Source organism: Dendropsophus ebraccatus, chromosome 1 (genome assembly GCF_027789765.1).
Source record: "Dendropsophus ebraccatus isolate aDenEbr1 chromosome 1, aDenEbr1.pat, whole genome shotgun sequence".
In the NCBI taxonomy this organism is placed as follows: domain Eukaryota; kingdom Metazoa; phylum Chordata; class Amphibia; order Anura; family Hylidae; genus Dendropsophus; species Dendropsophus ebraccatus.
This window is the reverse complement of record NC_091454.1, coordinates 104,220,730-104,233,675: the sequence shown is the minus strand read 5'-3', so window position 1 is coordinate 104,233,675 and position 12,946 is coordinate 104,220,730.

The window sequence follows — 12,946 nt, the reverse complement described above, 5'->3', positions numbered from 1 at the left end:
CCAAAGGTGTGCAATGCTGTAATTGCTGCAAAAGGTGGATTCTTTGACGAAAGCAAAGATTGATGTAAAAACAATGTTATTTCAAATACAAATCATTATTTCTAACCTTGTCAATGTCTTGACTCTATTTTTTATTCATTTCACAACATATGGTGGTGAATAAGTGTGACTTTTCATGGAAAACCCAAAATTGTTTGGGTGACCCCAAACTTTTGAACGGTAGTGTATATATACATATACAGTGTATATATATATATGTATATATATATATATATATATATATATATATATACACACACACGGTGATGTGGCGAAAAAAATAAAATCTCAGAGGCAGAATCCAGCCTGCAGCTACAAGAGTAACTGGCAGAGCAGAGAATCAATGGCTACTTGTTCTGTCGGTCCACTGCTTTTAATTATAAGGGCCCATTAGGAACCCTTATGGATAAATACATAGGTACAGGAGCAGACTACCTTTTGCTTAACCCTTTATGTACTGCAGTGTGTAAGTGACCCAAAGTTCAGAAGACAAGGAGATATCTGCTTTGCTGCTGGTGCACTTATAACCCCTGACCTCTGCATGGAGCTCTCCACATTTTCCTACTTGATTGCAGGCAACTAAGCACGTAGGTCAGGGGTTATCAGATCTCTTTGTCTTCTGCTTGTTAACCCTTTTTATATTTAAATGTTTTTATTAGTTTTATCAAAACATACAAACAAGTAACAACAGTCGAACATAGTTCAAAATCGATGTGCACAGGTATGAAAATACCATCGGCATACATAATGTCAACTAGGTCAAGAAAAATTACCTGTTAATGTGCAAATAAGTACAGAAAGAACAAAATGTGTATTTAAAACAGATACACAAACCTAACAAACAAAACAGCTGAAGCTCTCACCGGAGGCTCGAAACCGACCTCCGGAATGGGTGTATGGGACTCTCCGGCTCACCCCAGGTCAACAGGAGGATCCTCATCCAGCAACCTCCTCTGATACCATGTGGTCAGGCAAAAGCAATCTTTAATGGAGCGTCGTATCGGTAAAGGTAATAAAGCAATATAACTCTCCCAACAGTCAAAGAAACGCTCCACATGCGTCTCCTTCCTCTGCGAGGCCTCCACCCAATCCATCTTCATAATGAAGGAAAGTTTCTCCAAAAATAATTTAAAAGGGGGAGCCGTTGGGTGATTCCAAGTATGTAATATAGTTTTCAACCCTGCAGCAGAGATCATGTATAAGAGCTTACGGCCACCCGCAGAGCAAGGGACGTCGTGGGTGTCTATGTACCCAAATATTGCCCATATCGGGCCCAATGGGATGTAATTAACCAGATGAGTAATGGCAAATGTGTAAATTTGATTCCAAAAAGAGCGAATCACCCGACACCCCCACAAACAGTGATATATGCCCGCCCCTCCCTCTTGGCATCTAAAGCATGTTTCTGATTTATAAATACCAATTCTGTGTCCCCTAAGTGGTGACAGATAGGACCTATGGAGTAATTGCAGTTGCATTTCCAAGTACCGACTAGAAGGTAAATATCTAATACCCCTGCTGTGTGCCTTGAGAAGAACAGAAACCGTTAACTCAGGTATATCCTGTGACCACTTGGTCAAGGCTGCAGAGGACTGAGTATGATCTAAGGGAGTGTGTATAAATTTGTAATAGTAAGAGGTGTGACCCCGCATAGTAGGAGGATGCGCCATAGCTCTCTTAACATATGAGGACCATTCTAGGGGCCGAATCCCCTTTAATACCTTAGAAATGTAGCTGTGAGCTTGTAGATAAGGGAAGAAAGTTATGTTTATATGTGGGAATTTGTTTTTAAGATCCGTCATAGAAAGGATAGCATGCGTGTTGGCATGTAAAAATTGTGCAACATGGCTAAGGCCTGCCCTGTGCCAATGAAGAAAGTCTCCGTGAGGTGAACCAATTTGGAAATCAGGGTTATATATAAAAGAAAGGAATGGGGAATACCGCGGATGTAGTCCCTTGATTTGTCTCATTTTTTGCCATGCCCGCCACGTTGCCATTAACAGGGGGTTGAGCCTACAGGGTCCAGGCAAAGTACCATAAGGCTGATGAAGGAAATTGACTAAGGAAAGGCGTGGGAGAAATTGCTGGTCTCGCCCTAAGTCAGTAAAGTGATTGGTCTGATACAGCCAATCTATAGCTATTCGCATGAGAGTTGCCACATTGTATGCCCGAACGTCCGGGAAGCCCAAACCCCTGCTAAGTTTTGGCAGTTTTAGGAGGTGGAACGGGATTCTCGATCTGCCACCCTTCCAAATAAAAGAGTGAAACAGGTAATTAATGGTACGTTCATCCTTGGGACGCAAGTAAATGGGAAGGCAATGTAAGAGGTAGAGAAGGCGAGGGAACTCAACCATTTTTAAAAGGTGTGCCCTACCAACATATGAGAGGGGCAGGTTGCGCCAGTTAGAGACAGTTGTTTCCAAGGAAGAAATGTACGGCTTTATGTTGACTTTATAAAGAAGAGCAGGGTTTTTGGGTAAGGTGATTCCCAGATACGTAATCTCAGAGGAACACCAGCGGAACGGATAAGCATAGGACCAACGTGGGCGTGTAGGTCCTCGAAGCAGCAAGGCCTCTGATTTGTCTAGATTTATGTGGTAGCCTGAGAGTGTGCCTAGGGTCTGGAGGTCATCAAGTAACGGGGAGAGTGAGTGCGTAGGGTTTTTAACAATGAGAAGAATGTCGTCTGCAAATGCGGTCATAATAAGGTCCTGACAGTAAGACGGGGGGTCCACAGAAGGAGCGACAGGTGAAATGTAATACAACAGAGGGTCAAGGGAGAGGTTAAAGAGTAGAGGGGAGAGGGGGCAGCCCTGCCTAGTGCCTGCAAAAATGTCAAAGGGCAGGGTATTAAGTCCATTAATTGTCAGTTTAGAAGTGGCATCAGTTTGCGTGTAAGTAATAAAATTGGCGAAGATTTGACCAAACCGCCTACGGTGGAGCGTAGAGTGAAGAAAAGGCCAGGAGACCTTATCAAAGGCCTTCTCCGCGTCCAAACTAAGCACCAGTGTCAGGGGGGAGGAAGGGTCACGAGCCTCCACTAGGCAGGAAATGGCAGTTCTAATATTGCGGACAGCCTGTCTATTACTAATGAAACCTCGCTGAAGGGGGTGTGTATGAGGGTGGGGAGAATTTGCTGCAGACGAGTTGCCAAAACCTTCGCCAAGAATTTGTAATCGCTATTTAAAAGCGTTATAGGTCGGTAAGATTGTGGTAGCAGGGGATCCCTACCCGGTTTTGGTAGCAGAATCGTTCTAGAATCCAAGAAGAGATCGACTGGGGTATTGCGAATGAATACGTCATTGTATAAGCGAGTGAGTGTCGGTGTTATGTCAGGCTGAAGCATTTTATAGTACTCATTACTAAAGCCATCAGGGCCCGGGGTTTTGTTACAGGGGGAAGATTTAATGGTGGCTGTCACCTCTGCCTCAGTAATGGCAGCCTCAAGCATGGACTGTTGCTCATCTGTCAGAGTGGGTAAGACTAGGCCATTCAAAAATGAGTCAATTTTCATTATATCAGTGGGGCCTGCTCTATAAAGGTCCTCAAAGTAATCATACAAGACGTCGCTTATGTCCTTTGTTTTGATCAGGGTGGCGCCGGTGTTGGGATCACGCAGTGATGTGATTGGAGAAAACTTATGTTTAGGAGAAGCCAGGCGAGCCAACAAACGCCCTGATTTCTTTGCATGTCTGAAGTATTTATTTTGCTCAGTTCTAACCAACCAAACCGCCTGTCCCTGAACAAAGGCATCTAGATTTTGCTGCGCTTCAGTAAGTGTTTTTTTAAGAAATGGAGAAGGGCGATGCGTATAAGACCGTTGAGCCCGCAATAGGGCCTGGTAAAGAATTTGGAATTTTTGGTGAGCCTGTTTGCGTTTTAGAGAAAAATAATTTATGACATGCCCCCTAATCACGGCTTTGGAGGTGGCCCACATCAAGGGATTATCATCCACATGGTCTAGATTGTCATCAATAAAATTTGCCCAAGACATTTTCAGATAATCCTGAAAGTCGCTCGAGTTTATGAGATAAGTAGGAAACCTCCAAAGTCTTAAACCTAGTATGGGGTGTAAGTCCCTGCAAAGACAAAGTAATTGGGGAGTGAATCGCACCAAAAGAGATAGAGTCCATAAGGGAAAAGGAGGTAAGAAAGTAGTCGATACGAGAAAAACTCTGAGCAGATGAAAAGAACGTGTATTCTCGGGAGGTAGGGTTAGCCAGATGCCATGGTTCATACAATGAGTGTGATTCAAGAAGATGCAGAAGATCCTTAGTAGAAGGGGAGGTATTGCATTGACCCGCCGTCTTATCTAATGAAGGGCACAGTACTGTGTTGAAGTCACCCCCTAATATGAGGTTAGTGTAGTGACTCTGGAGTAAGAAGGAGTTCAATTTGGAGAAAAAGGCTGTATTAGGCTGGTTAGGGGCGTATAAGTTCAATAGAGTATATTGTGTGTCGTCAAGTCTCACCACTAGCAACAAATATCTACCCCCCTCGTCTGCGACCTCTTTTTCCACCACAAAGTGAAGGCCTTTACGAAAGAGTATCGCTACTCCCCTTGATTTTGAGGAATAGTTGGCCACATAGCAAGAATCTATCCACGCTGCCCGTAGGGCAGATGGAGAGTTCTTCTTCCAGTGCGTTTCTTGAAGAAACATAATGTCAGGTCCTAAGCGTTTTAAGTGGGTAAGTACTTTCTTACGCTTGATGGGCGTGTTAAGACCTGCCACGTTCCAACTCAGGAGTCGCAGACTGGAGGGGGTAGTGTACGTGTCAGTCCCCATATGGATGGGTGCGGTCATGTGTCCGTCAGTAGTAGGTGATAAAGCATGTAGTAAAACATACAGTTTGAGGTCCCCCGCCGTCCCAGCGAGCAACGGGAGACTGTGCATAGGCTAGTCGGGGTGAGGCCGGAGGTCCCACACGGGAGCAACAGAATGTCGTTGTAATATCTACAAGGAAAAAAAGTAAAAGTGAGCTTCAGCAAAAAACAATAACCAACTTGCAATAGATAAAAATCGCATAGGTACAGCGTCAATAGAAACCAAAGAAAAACATTAGACAGGACATGGAAAAAAATACATCCCATATGGGGAATCAGTTACAAATGCCCGAGTAGTCCCTTGGTGGAATCATCCTGGGCGGTCCTCCTGCTCTATACGGAAGTGACGGCGGGCTGCAATTGGATCGTCAAAGAGGAGTTGTCTCCCCTCCGATTGTACCCTTAGTTTCGCCGGGTAAAGAAGTTGGAATCGGATGTCGTGGTCATGGAGATAGCGACAGATGGGAGTAAAGTTCTTGCGTTTCAAGGAGACATTCACAGAAAAGTCCTGGAAAATCAGAACCGAAAAGTCCTGAATTCTGAGGGCCCTTTTGTTCCTGAAGGCATGTAGGACTTTCTCCTTTACGGCCCAGTTTTGGTAACGGGCAATAACCGGTCTAGGTCGGACATTCCGTTCTCCAGGTGGTTTAGGAGGGCCAATGCGGTGTGCTCTTTCAATGGACAGAACATCAAAGGGCCCCTCTATTTCCAAAACAGCAGGGAGGGTAGATGTTAGCTGAAGAAGAGCCGGGCCCACATACGATTCAGGAATACCGACAAACCTAAGGTTGTTTCGTCGTTCACGGTTCTCCAGGTCGTCAAGTTTATCTTTAAGAGCATTTTCGGCTTCACGGTGTCGAGCAATAGCCTGCTCTAATGAGGACGTCATCATTTCACAGGAAGTTATTCTACCCTCCAAATCGGATATTTTTTGTGAGTTCTCAGTAATCTGGGATAGAGCTGAAGTAATGGTCGCGTGTAGGGTATCCAAGCGTTTGTCAAACATAGGCATCAGCAAACGAGACACCTCCTGAGCTACCGAAGTTGCGCTAATAGGATCTCGATCCTATTCTCGATCCAACAGCGCTATGGTTTGGAGACATATTAGGTGGAGTGATATCGTCCCTTTCCGGAGAAGCCGGACTAAATAGGTCCTTTGAAGAACGTTGGGAGGAGATCATAGATGGTTTGGTTGTCACCTTGTCCTTTCTGGTTTTAGGGTTCTGTTTAGAAGCCATTGAAGCGGGGTAATTGTTCCCAGAGGTAGACGGAGAATGAGGCTGATGCTTAGATTTATCTGTCAGTGTTTTGGAGAGAAATTTGTCCATGACCCCTGTGGGGTAAGCAGGTTACTGTATGGTGTGCGGGAAACACTCAGGCATTAATTAGGAGGACGTTACATGAGGGCTAAATGTGGTAGGCGCCCAGTCTTTCACAGGAATATATGACACTGGTAGAGTTTGATCAGGCTGTTGTAGGCGGTGACCATACAAATATGGAGACGAGTATATCTCTCTGGTGATGCAGAGTCCGCACAGGAGTATATATCACAGGTGGTGCAGAGTCCGCGCAGGAGTATATATCACAGGTGATGCAGAGTCCGCACAGGAGAATATATCACAGGTGATGCACAGTCCGCACAGGAGTATATATCACTGGTGATGCAGAGTCCGCACAGGAGTATATATCACAGGTGATGCACAGTCCGCACAGGAGTATATATTACAGGTGATGCAGAGTCCGCACAGGAGTATATATCACAGGTGATGCAGAGTCCGCACAGGACTATATATCACAGGTGGTGCAGAGTCAGCACAGGAGTATATATCACTGGTGATGCAGAGTCCGCACAGGAGAATATATCACAGGTGATGCACAGTCCGCACAGGAGTATATATCACAGGTAATGCACAGTCCACACAGGAGTATATATCACTGGTGATGCAGAGTCCGCACAGGAGTATATATCACAGATGATGCAGAGTCCGCACAGGAGTATATATCACAGGTGATGCAGAGTCCGCACAGGAGTATATATCACAGGTGATGCAGAGTCCGCACAGGACTATATATCACAGGTGGTGCAGAGTCCGCACAGGAGTATATATCACTGGTGATGCAGGGTCCGCACAGAAGTATATATCACTGGTGAATGTAAGGTATGTACTCTGCAGACTGTACTGTGACTGAGATGATTTGCAATGTCCAGGCTGGAGAGGGTGCAGTTCAGTGCACTCACTGGTTATAAATTTGGTTGGACAGTGAAGTTCCCGACAGTTTAACAGGGGAAGCCAGGGGATGTTATCCAGATGTACACCTCAGAGGGGGAAGTGCTGCCCTGAAGTGTTTTGTGTAGCTACAGTACCTTGAACAAGGCAAGAGGGCGGCAAGGCAGCAGCACTGTGGTGTCCCTGGTGAAGGTTGTGTCTGGCTTGGTGAGGTAGAACCTAAAGTCCCGCGGGGGGGGGGGGGGGGAGTGCAGCTGCAGCGGCGTGTCTCACACACAAACTGTCCCCAGGGAGGGAGCGCCGTCGCACCACGTGGGGCGGTAATGGCGTCAGGCCGAGTATCCGCCTCGTGTGTCTTCACCCCCGCAGTACCTCAGTCCCCAGGGAGATTCCGAGGGGATCGCGGCTCGCCGGGTGCCTCAGATGTATCCGTGCGTCGGCCCGGCAAAGTGAATGGTCCCGCCGGCTAAAAGGCAAGATGGCGCCACTCCTCTCCCCGGCGGTTGCCGCGCTCTGCCAATAGCGGCCCCGCAGTGACCCGAACCGGGTTCGGACTCGGTGGCTGGATGTCACTCACGGGCTGCTCGTCCTCTCAGGATGTTTGGAGGAGGGAAACGGGTGTTAATCCCTCTGATGTCCGTGGATTATAGGACGGGCAACCGGAGCTTTGGTAAAAAGCGGCCACCCTGGGTGTCCCGCCCACCGGAAGTCTTGTTAACCCTTTTTGTATTGCAGTATGTACGTAAACACTGGATCACTTACACACTACAGTGGATAAGCGGTTAAGTTGAAGGACACTCTTAACTCCCCCCCCCCCGGGCCTCTCTGCTGCAGCTGCCTACCCTGCCTGTATGGTAGATACGCCACTGCTCAGCAGGCTTTGTATAATATATAAAGTGTGGATTTCTCTTACCATCGTAAGGGCCTACATTGACCTCTCATCTCGGAAGCAGGAAAAAGAGACAAGCTGTCGGGGACCAGAATGAGCTTGAACAGGGCCTGCAGAAGGCGGGGGTAGGTAAGTTATTATTTTTTGTGGGGTTTTTTTTATTCCTTTTTTTACAGCAACAAAGAAGATATGTTTTACATAGATAAAATTATATCATATTCTGTTCTATTGGATTTGATTGACCTGTGTCATGCCTTTGTATAGAGTGTGAAAATAAATATAAACTGTCTTAACTGCACATGGCAATTATTCACAGTTCAGCTTACATTTTTACAAAGCTTGATAAGAAATGAAAGCTGAGCTCTGACTGGTTTTTATGGGCAAATCAGACAGCTTTTCTCTCAGATAGTTCTAGTTATTCTCCAATTTAGTTTGGGTGCAGAAAAAAATCTTCTTGATGTAGATTACTCCATTTGCGATCTTTTAAAAACAAAAACCTGGGAGAGATTATGTGAATATGCAATAATTCATTTTCCTTTTTGTACAGATTACATTTCTTTAAACACTGTAGATGGTATTAAAAATATATTTTTATATTTATCTTTACAATACCAGCCTCAATGATGCATCAGGGTCACTTATTACCAAACTTTATTCACATCACATATTTCAGATGAGAAAGTGAGTCTACAAGAGACACTTAAAAGCAATATGACTAAAATCAAATTTAGTTTGTCTTAAAAATCTATTTAACTCCCACTTTAGTTTATCTGTATAATGTGATAAGTTACATATTGTGGCCAGGCCTAAATTCCATTTTTAGAGACATCATCAAAAAGCTTTTTTTAAAGAAAACTCTAGACTAGCTTATGTTCTATTTTAAAACAATATAATTTCACTTAATTTTAATGAAACAACTAAAAACCCAAGAAGTATAAAACAAAAAACTTTCGAAATCATGTTTCAGTACTTATTTGGAAATAGGTTAACCAAATGTTTCTCCTACAAGGGTTTTTAAACAAAATGTATTGACCTACCCTTAGGATAAAAATAAAGTACAGGCTACTTAATTCTTTGAGATCATTAAAGATATAGGTGATAATTATAGTAATTTTTATTTGCTAACAATATATTTATTGTATGTAAATTAAATGCATAGTTATTAGTATGTAGCCAACCTCGGTGTACATAGCATCTAATATTTAATGTATTATAACTTTATTAGGTTAGTAATGGGTGTGAACTAGAGTTTAGAGAGAGCACTAAAATGCTTGAGTGCTCATTATTCAAGTCAGATATTTTTCAATGCTCAAGTGCTCGACTCGAGTAACCAGCCCACTAAAATTAAAGGGAGACTCAAGCATTTAACCCTGGTGCCCCCAACTCGACAGAGAGGAGGGTGTCTGGTTAACTGATTTTATTTATTTATTAAAATCTTTGTATATTTCGTCCCTTCACAGAACATTAAAACAGTGTATACACAAATTAGAATGAAAAAGTGTAATAGGTTTCTGCAGGACACATTAAAACTCCAGCGGTATTTTCCAGGAGTTTGCTGCATTCTGCCGAAGTTCTAATGTGTCACACAGACACTTATTGCATTTTTTATTCTAAGTTTTGTATATATCATTTAAACATTCCTATAAGGAACGAAAAATGTACAAATTAAAATGAAAAAATGTTATAGGTTTCTGTAAGACACATTAGAAATCTAGAGGCATGCAGTCAATTGCCAGCATACAGCCAGAGTTCTAACGTTTCTTGCAGAAACATGCAGATGCTGTGCAGCTGCTATAAAAGCATACCTACCTGTCCACACTTTTACCAATGCTCTCCAGTGCAAGCTTGCCCCCCCCCCCCCGCTCACTGACAGCATGCTCAGCCATCAGCCAATCACTGTGCTGTCCCGCCATAGCCAGTGATTGGCTGAGTGGGCTGTTACGGAGCAGGGAACCAGATATTTAAAAAGAACCCCAAGGTGCTCAGTAAAATGCGATTGAGCATCCCAATGTTCAATTGAGCACTATGCAGGGGCTTCTCATATCTCATAACTGTGCTAAAGTCTAACGGAGGAGGAACTGTATGTAAAGTGCAAAACAGAAACAAAAATCTTTTGCATTTTAAATATAATGAATTGGCCCCAGCGAAGAAAATATGCTAATGCCTTTTTTCAAATGGAACTTCACAGGATAGGGGACAATGAGTTGATGAGTTGGAGCCCAACCACTGGTACCTCCATCAATTCTGAGAATGGAAAAAAATAGTCCCCAAAATGAGAGGCCCACAGCATGCATGTGCAGACAGCAGTCCATTAATTCTCTATGGGACTTTAGAACATTTCAGTGCTTGCCAATATTCAAACACCCCATAGAGAATGCATAACTGGTGCACGTCAATCATAATTATTCCTGGTTTTTACTTACAACAGATATTTATTTAATATAAATATACAAGGGAGACCACAACAGGTAAACCAGTCTCTTGACAGCAATCTAGGAATACAAAGATGTATGACAAACCCTGAGAGGTACAATTTCATGGGTTATACTGTCTATTGCTTCTCAGTACCATGTGTTGCCTGTCATCAGTAACGGGCTGACAGTGCCTTTATTGCTGTTTACATATTGGTACCACATTGGCATTGGATTTGCATAATATATTGTAGCTCTATCCTCCAGGGATTTGCATTGTAACATATTGGTGCTTAATGAACTCTGAAAAAATTGATTTTCCACAGAGTAAATTAAGAAATGCATTATAGCAGTTAAAGCAATCTTAGGGGAAATCTAAGGCTTCCACTGCAGCACCATGCTTAGTAAGTAATAAATTACATGTTATACTTATTTGCCTTAATTCATGCTAATTTTGTCCAATTAATGTATCACAGTAATTCAGAAGCCTGTCACAGGAGAGCTAATTATTTGTTGGATTTTTGTGTTCAGCTCCCTAGGAGTCTACTAGCAAACAAACTTGTGACTGTCTTTCTGTGTGGCCTTCAGTGGCATTCCTACATATAAGCAAGGCATCTGGAATACTGTATCTGTCATCAGTTAACTAAGTAGCATATATTTAAGCTCTATTCAGTTAAAGCGCTGTTATGACAAATTACTTGCACAGCAATACAATAAGTGACTTTTTGTATCAATGTACGCAGACCCAACATTCTGCAAGTTTCTCATTATATAAACTGAAAACACCAAGTCAATTGGAATCATCCTGTCATGTTGTCATAGCTCCATATTGTCATTATAATTATTTGTAGGGACTTATATAGGGTGAAATATTTTATTTAAAGGGGTATTCCAGGGAAAATTGATAAATTGGTAATGGAAAGGGTTAACCAAGGTTAACCCTTTCCTAATATACTTACCTGTCCTTTATTGCTCCCCCAAGGAGATCTGCGGTCCGGCCACGTGATCTTCCAGATTACGACTCGTGGATCCTCTTCTTCCGGTTCGGTGACGTCACCATACCCGGCCGGCGTGTGGCTCTCTGTCTTATTAGCGGCAGAGCACTGAACCCTGACTGGCTTGGTAGCGTGTAGCCAATCAGGGTTTAGTGTTCTGCCTCTCCACACACACCAGTTACATCTGCAGGGTCGGCGTCAGCACGTCATTGTGAGGGGTCCCTGCGGGGTGCCATCCGACATCACTCTGCAGGACACCCCTCCCCCCCCCCCCCCCGTGTCAGCGATGCCGACCTGAGTCCCAGGAGGGGAAGGGATACGGCGGGCGGCATCGCTGACACGGAGGGGGGGGGGGGGGGGGTCCTGCAGAGTGATGTCGGATGTCACACAACAGCACCCTGCAGGGACCCCTCACAGTGACCGGCCCCCCTCCCTGAGTAATCATTGTGATCCCCCCGGCCCCCCTCCCTGTGTTATCATTGTGATCCCCCCGGCCCCCCTCCCTGTGTAATCATTCATATACACAGATCACTCACCCCCGGTGTAAGCAGGCTGCAGCGGCGCTGGACCCGATCTCGGCGCCTTTTTCAAGCAGCTATCCTCAGCTGACAGGCGCTGTGTGTGAGGCAGGAGAGATTTCTTCCTTGCTCCCTCCGTGTCAGCGATGCCGCCCGCCGTATCTCTTCCCCTCCTGGGACTCAGGTCGGCATCGCTGACACGGGGGGGGGGGAGGGGTGTCCTGCAGAGTGATGTCGTTTGGCACCCCGCAGGGACCCCTCACAATGACGTGCTGATGCCGACCCTGCAGATGTAACTGGTGTGTGTGGAGAGGCAGAACACTAAACCCTGATTGGCTACACGCTACCAAGCCAGTCAGGGTTCAGTGCTCTGCCGCTAATAAGACAGAGAGTCACACGCCGGCCGGGTATGGTGACGTCACCGAACCGGAAGAAGAAGAGGATCCACGAGTCGTAAGCTGGAAGATCACGTGGCCGGACCGCAGATCTCCTTGGGGGAGCAATAAAGGACAGGTAAGTATATTAGGAAAGGGTTAACCTTGGTTAACCCTTTCCATTACCAATTTATCAATTTTCCCTGGAATACCCCTTTAAATGTGTGTGATAAGAAAGTAATGAGGTTAATATTAGAGATGAGTGGAACTTTTGGACTTTCGGTCTGAAAGCCGCTCACTCCAGTGCGATGCCTGCGATCCTGGGTGCATAGTTGCGCTCCCAGGAATCTGCGGCCAGGATTTTCCAGGGAATTCAAGATACATCCCCTGGAAATCCAAGGAATGTACCTTGAATTCCCTGGAAGATCCTGACCACAGATTCCCGGGATCGCAGGCATCGCAGGCATACTAATTGAGCAAAGATGCCGTCGGACCAAAAGTCCGACGGTTCGCTCATCCCTAGTTAATATATGGACAAATTATCAAACCCCACAGTATTTCTATTTTTCTGGAGAAATGCTTCCAGCATTGCACGAAGAAGGGATTGAAGAATGTGCAGGGAATTCAAGTCTACAGTGAAGAAACCTTCATGTTAAGTATTATATTA